The sequence below is a fragment of the Perna viridis genome, chromosome 14 (genome assembly GCF_037379345.1).
Source record: "Perna viridis isolate PV_CMFRI_1.1 ecotype Kerala chromosome 14, ASM3737934v1, whole genome shotgun sequence".
NCBI classification, from domain to species: Eukaryota; Metazoa; Mollusca; class Bivalvia; order Mytilida; family Mytilidae; genus Perna; species Perna viridis.
Window position 1 is genome coordinate 25,173,611 of NC_142458.1, and position 7,174 is coordinate 25,180,784.

Here is a 7,174-nt window from a genome sequence, read left to right on the forward strand (position 1 = left end):
TAAGCCAGATTTCTATTTAACCAAGCGATATCATTGAACGTGTATTATTGTGTTCATTTTATCGGGTTGGGCGTCCTAAAAAAGGCTGGACAAAAGTCAAATTGTAGAACGTTGATCAATGAATTTCTCATTCTTGAGGGCGACTATTAGGAGAACGGTAGGATTTTTAAAACGATATTTTATTTTTTAGTGGTGGTGGTTTGGTGGGGGGGGGGGGGGGTGGGCACAGTGACCAGTGAATGTGAACAAGCCAATGTACTTTTCCTCCCGCCGCTTTTTTTACACCAGTCCCAAGTCAGGAATTTCTGGCTCTCTGTCTTCTTTCGGTTTCACGTTTAGTTTGTTTTTATGTTACTTGAGTATATTGGGGCAACTCTTTCGCCGTACCTGTGAATAACGATCTTTTAGGGCCCGATGCAGCCGGTCCTGTGGTATGGGGATTCCTCGTCGTTCTTTGAAGACCAATGGGTGGTCTTGGGCTAACATCTTTTTGTCTCCTTGACAAATACACCATACCTATTCTCGTTATTTGATAGGTCTAAAAGAGCTTTTTGTTGTTTTCATTTCTTTGGCTTGTACTACACTTTTCTTGTGATATTTTTCATCATATACTTGGGTGAGTTACGACCCAGTTAAGGATTTGCAAATTAATTGCATAAATTATGTTTCTGTGTGTAATGACAATTTAGTTTTTGTTTATGATGTGTTCATAGCTTCGCCTATATTTTACTAGTGGTTGGTATTTTCTTTAATATAAAATTTTCAACTATTGAGGATAAAAACAGTCATATTATTCACCCATATTTTCTTTATATGCTTACATGTATATTATATATAAATAACAGATTATGCCAAGTAGCACTCCAGCTAAGAATCATGCAAAATGTGATTCATGGGTGAAAAGCCTACCTAATTTTATTTTTGATATTATGTTTGAATTGCCATAACAGAAATGAACATACGGTTTTTCATATAATCCGTGCTCTTAGAAGATTCAAAATTATATAGAATGCACTGTATATTTCTAAATTAAGGGAGATAACTCTGTAAAAGACTATCAAATACAATGTAAGCTATTGGATTTCCAATGTTGCTCTGTAAAAGACTATCAAATATAATGTAAGCTATTGGATTTCCAATGTTGATTATCTCCTAAGAACAGGCAGATTGGAATGAATAATTATACATTTCATAGTATATACCCATAAAACAACTTAATGACAAAAATAAAAATATGTAGCCTTTTTGGGGGTATATCATATTTTTTTCTGATTCAAGATTATTCTTGCAAAGACTACTACTTAAAGTGTTACTGGTACCTATTTAATTTGTATTCATATTTTGTAGTTAATTTGTTAAAAGTAACATTTTCTGGTGTTTATATTTATTTTAGGTGGTTTAAATCAGTCCGTTTCACTCGAAAATACCAAGTTGTGTACTCTGACGTAATTTTACATCAAATTAAAGCAATAAAAGCAAAGAGCACATATTCAAAACATAGGTCGTTGTTGAAAACGAATCTCAAAGAACATTTATTATAGAGTAAATAATCAGAAATATTTAGCATTTGGAAAAAATCTCCGACAGGCTTAAGCAGTTTTCGCCATGACATGGTTTGTGACTTATGGAGAACCGTAGTTCTCAACCCCACGTTGGAAGAATTGCGATTGACATTGCATACAATGAGGACATAACTTTTTGTAGGATTAAAGTGGTCTAGACTTTACTGCTAGTAGTCCTTTGTTTGTGCATTTGTGTTACTTATAATCAATTTCTTTATTCTGTTTTAACAAGGAACTGAAACCTTTGTGAACTGAATTTTAGGAGATTTTAATCGTGTAATATTTTTCCACACCGACCATGTTTGAAAAAGGGGAGGGTTGTGTTCACGCCAATGTATTTTGACCCTACGTATCCCAAACTAACCTCTGTATGTCTTGAATCGTTTTCACATTCAATTTCCTTTATGTTTTGTTGTCTTTTTCGCTACATCTGTGTACAGTGTTGTTTTGGGCTAACTGTGGCCTGCAATGTTGTTTTAGGGTTTCCTCGTCGTTCATTGAAGACCCATGGATGACATTTTCCATCCCGTTGGGGTTGTCTCTCATTCACCATATCCATTTTCGTTATACTGAATTCTCATGTATATGTAATCATTTCTTTGGAGACTTCTGTAAATTAAATCATACTAAAAGACGCACATTTTAAAACTTTTTAAAATAGACCTATCGTGCTATTTTTTCTGAGAAGGCTCGGCGACTAGTTTCGTTAGGTAAATGTAACAATTAATTCTGTTAAAAAATGTTTGAGTAGCATTTACCTCGCGCAGAAAAATAATATCACGAAAAGTTCTTATTAAGGCTGTAGATAAATTATAGAGAGTAAATTTTCAAACGAAATGTAATGGACACGAATAATGCCTGGAAAATAAGTCAAATGTAGTTTCCTAAAATTCTTCTGTAAATTCAGAATTATTGCATTTGAAATAAAGCTGTGATTTCAACTTTAGCAAAATCGAGATTATTATGCTTAAGTTATGTTAATTTTAATATAAAGCAGATCAATATGTCTTTGACTTTTTTTTCTCTCAGATTTTTAACAAAGACCAGTCATAGTTTCAACAGTTGATCACAAACTATGAAGGCTGAGATGTCGGATAGAAAAATCATAGACAAACGGACTGACGCCGAGAAATGGTCATTAGCAAAGAAAATGATAATTACTGCAATCGGAATAGCCGCTGTGAGCTTCTTTGTTGCTTACAACATCGTTTCCGTTGACACTTCTGGAATAAAAACGAACGCTGATAAGCTGGACTTTGCCTTACAATGGCTCTTCCTTTCGGGACTTACCATGCTGACCGGTGTAGTCGGAGTCCTTCGTGTTAGAGGGAATTCCAGCGCAATGGACCCAATAGAAGGGAACTCCGAACATCTTGTCGAAATTCCGAACAGAATACTTCGGAACACTACTGAGCAGTTCATTATACACACTATAGGGTTACTGACCTTAACAACGTACCTCACACCGGAAGGCATGAAAGCTATTCCTATTCTTGTGGTTATTTTTGTCCTTGGCCGGATTTTCTTTTGGTTGGGTTACCATATTAAACCTATGTACAGATCGTTTGGATTTATGATGACATTCATGCCAAATCTGAGTGTTATTGCTTTTTGTTTTTATCGGTTCTTATTGAAAAATGTTATGAAATAAAATTCACTATTATTTCTTCCCACGACAAAAATTGACAAAGGACTTCTGTATGCTGGAAAACTAGTGTACTATGCGTATTGTTTTTAACTTGTAAATTGAAATAAAAAAGCTTTTTTCAATTTAGATGGACTGTGCGGTGTGTTTTATTTATATGGGCCTCAACAATTTTGTAATAAAGAAAGAGATTTTTGTCATATTTTAGTCGTCTGTGAATTTGCCAGTCACTGAATTAGCATAGATAAATGGAATTGTTATGGGTATAAACAGATTAGGTGATCAGTGGTTTATGGTGCTCTCCCCGAGATTGGTAAGGCGTCGACTCAATACCCGGGCAAGTCAAACTAACGGTTGTCACTTTCTGTCCGTCAAGTACTTGGAAAATATGTATGTGATAAAATGGGGTCTGCATGATTGACTCGCGCAGTTCGGAGACCGAATTATTTATCCCAGTGACATTGTGGTCACTTCTGTAAGCTTGGACATTAAAAACCGACTAAAATTGTCGGACAATACATAGTATGTCGAGATATCGACACTCTAGACTTTTGACATACAAAGTTTACGTCTAAGCATTAAAACATTTTCTACACACTGTTTTGAAAATTGGAAATATTACTTAAAGTTTGCGAACTTCAAAAATCCCACTATTTTTGTTGTTGTTATGTATACGTAAAAGAGTAATTTCATAAAAAAAACATGTAGAAACAATAGAAACAAAGAATCTCTAAAACGTATCAATATAAGCTTACAACAGGTTACTATTATCTTATAGTAATTTAGCTTCATGACAGTAATGTTAACAATTCGCCTTGACTTGTACTGAACTTCGCTGCATAAGCAGGGGCGGATCCAGATCTTAGATTCCTCAGAAGAAGTTGGAATGATAGGACATTATTTTCTATCACCCTTGAACCCTTCCCTGGATCCGCTACTGATAAGATTGGCAAAATTATTTGAATTTTATATTTTTAAACTGATCTTTTCCATTTAAATATAAGTGTTAGTTATTTATGGAAATTCTGTTTTTTGAATCAATCCTACTTTATTACGATACACAATACATTATGAGAATTTTCTCACAAGAATATAATTAAGCCGCATTTTAACGTTTTCAAAAGATTAAAAATAAAACTAAAATGATTTTTTTTCTCTCATTGACTTTGGAGTTGCCTTTGGAGTGATAAGAAACTGACGGCAGACGTATTTAGGTCATACATTATACATGGAGTTCCTCTCATCGTACTTGGAGTTTATTTTTCGTGGGGTACGTAACATAGTTGATTCTAGATAACTCATTCTTACATGTTAAGACAATGACGTCGTGCAAAAGCAGCTGACTGATGTGTGTAAACTCTTTATTTTATCAATACACATAAATTTGATTTATAACAATGAGCACTGTCCAAATTGGTCGAGCAGTAAAACTAATGTATTACAAAAAATATTGGATTTAGCTGTATCCAAGTGCCTATCTAACAATATTCTGCAGCTCTTTTCACACTGACATATACTGTTTATTCGAGCTGTCTACCCTTTTACCACAAACAAATATAATTAGGTTCTGTTAAATTAGGTTTTTTTTCTAAAGTATACGTATTTAACAATATGAACACTATTAACATAACATAATTTGTTTAGATAATTACCCTACCGGCGCACTGGACCAAGAACCAAGTTTTTTAGTGAAGTCCGATTTAATCATCTTGTGCTCGTTATTTTTTTTTAAAATTTCTCTTTATATTTTCTTTTAAAAAGTACAGAAGGCTACAATCTTTTATTTTATTTAGATGTCAAATGCATAAATATTTATTGATTTGAATGTCATTTAAAACTTGGATTCATTTCAATGATTACTTCAATTTTAAAAAAAAACAATAAATGCTAAAAAACTGGAGGGAATGGTCAGATATCATCCAATGTGTTACATAGGTTTCTCTGCCACTTGTAGTTGTAAGTTTCAAAGTAAATAGTACAGTTTTTTTGTATCTCAGTCGTTTAACTTTTAGATATATCATTTAAGCTCACAATGTGAAGAAGATCTTCCATACCTATAAACATACCTCCACTATTTTTCAGTAAGCTCATTATATGTCCCGCTTTACAGGACATACATGTTTACTTTGGTGTCCGTCCGACCATTCACACTTTTCATTATAGTTTTATCTACAATTATGTGCAATCACAACCAATGTAATTTTTAGTGTATAACAAATGGTGAGATAAAATTTTGAATCGAAGCGACATTAATGCCATTAATAACATACGGAACATATTGTTGTACTACATGTTCGTAAATGCTATTTGAAAGTCAACAAAAACAATCAACTTAAAAAAATCTACAATAGCAGGCCAATTCATCTTCATTCTAGTCCATTCTATGACGTATTTTGAGTTACAGATAAGAAATGGGTACCTCATTAGTTACAGTGTTCATATTCTCTAAAAATCTAAAAAGGGAATGTGTACAAGAGTGGTGTATGAGGATTAAAGAGTAATCAAGGGAACCAAGGTTATAGCGGTAATCAAAAGAATGTAATCCAGGGACAAAGACCAGACATGGAAAACATACATACACAACAAAGAACATAAAGTAACTAAAATCGTACATACAAAGTAACAAAAGTAAATGAGCAACTCGAACTCGAACTCAACTAAACACTGGGAGCATGGACCAGGTGCACCGGTAGGGTAAGCGTCCTCTGCTTTTCTAGAAATACCCGCCGAGTTGCTCATAAAAAGTCAAGTCCGGGGTAGACAAACGAGGAAAGGAAAACTATGACCTGTTGAATAAATCAGTTTTCATTGTGCTGATGGATACACCATAACGATCCACGAGTTCATGATGACGACCATAAAACTTCTGTAGTGATAACTTCAATCTTGTAGCAACATGACCCTGTTCCAGAAGCCTATTTGTTAGAGTTCTAGCGCGATACAAAAAGTCTGCGTAGTTTCGGCAAGCTCTGGCATAACGTATGAGTTGTGATATGAACACTCCATAGGCAGGTGCAGAAGGGATGTTGCCACAGATGAAAGGAAAGTTGACAATTCTGAATGAAAAGTCATCACGTAGGTCAAGATATGAGGCTGACTTCACAGTGTCTGTAGTATCCTTTATCTCAAGTTCTTTTGGGTAGATGCGATGTATTAAATCCCCGAAATTAGGATTGTTTAAAGATAACACGTCATCTATATAGCGGAAACTGAGATTGAAGGATCTAGCTAAACAATATTCTTTCTTTCTGATCAGATCAGCTATAAAGTCAGCCTCATAAGAGTGAAGGAATAGGTCAGCTAGTAAAGGAGCACAATTTGTTCCCATTGGAATGCCGACCGTTTGTTGAAAAACACGTCCCCCACAAGTAAAGATGGGCATCCTGAATTAGAATAAGGCAAATTATACTCTTTGAAAAAAAAGTCAAAATTTGGAATAAGTCGTGCACAGCTTTACGAAGCAGTCTTTATAAAACAAAACAAAAAACAAAAAAACAAAACAAAACAAAACAAAACAAAACACACAAACGAACAAACAAACAAACAAAAAACAAACAAAACAGAACAAAAACAGAATCATGCATCAAACACTAAATGTACTTTCATTTCTTGTTCATAAACGGTTACAGACCACCAACTAATCTTGGGTTTTGGATTTCGTTGTTGCTGTGGACAAAGCTTTTGGACTTGGATGTGACGGTGAAAAGGTTCCAAAGATGAAGTATGCAGCCGGTATGCAGAGGCGACTTCGGAATGCATATAATATGGCATCTCGTAACATCGGATAGGAGGGAGGATGACCCCTACAGGATAGTTAGATAGTTCGGTGACTGCACAGGAAGCTGAAGCTGACACTTCCGTTCCAGATGAGAGTGCATTGTATTGTTATGTGAAATAAATATGTATTGACATAAAATAAAATTAAAATATTATCATTCCCCCGAGATGTAAAGGTAATAGGTTTCAT

The 7,174-nt window shown here is 34.5% G+C and overlaps 1 long non-coding RNA gene across 1 annotated transcript; it reads left to right on the forward strand.

Annotated features, from left to right (window-relative positions):
* Window positions 1-6,851, forward strand: LOC148598759 (uncharacterized). Its single transcript, XR_015918629.1, has 3 exons — window positions 1-157; window positions 2,592-4,477; window positions 6,837-6,851. It is a non-coding gene; the product is annotated as an uncharacterized LOC148598759 (long non-coding RNA).
* Window positions 6,852-7,174: the final 323 nt, after the last annotated feature.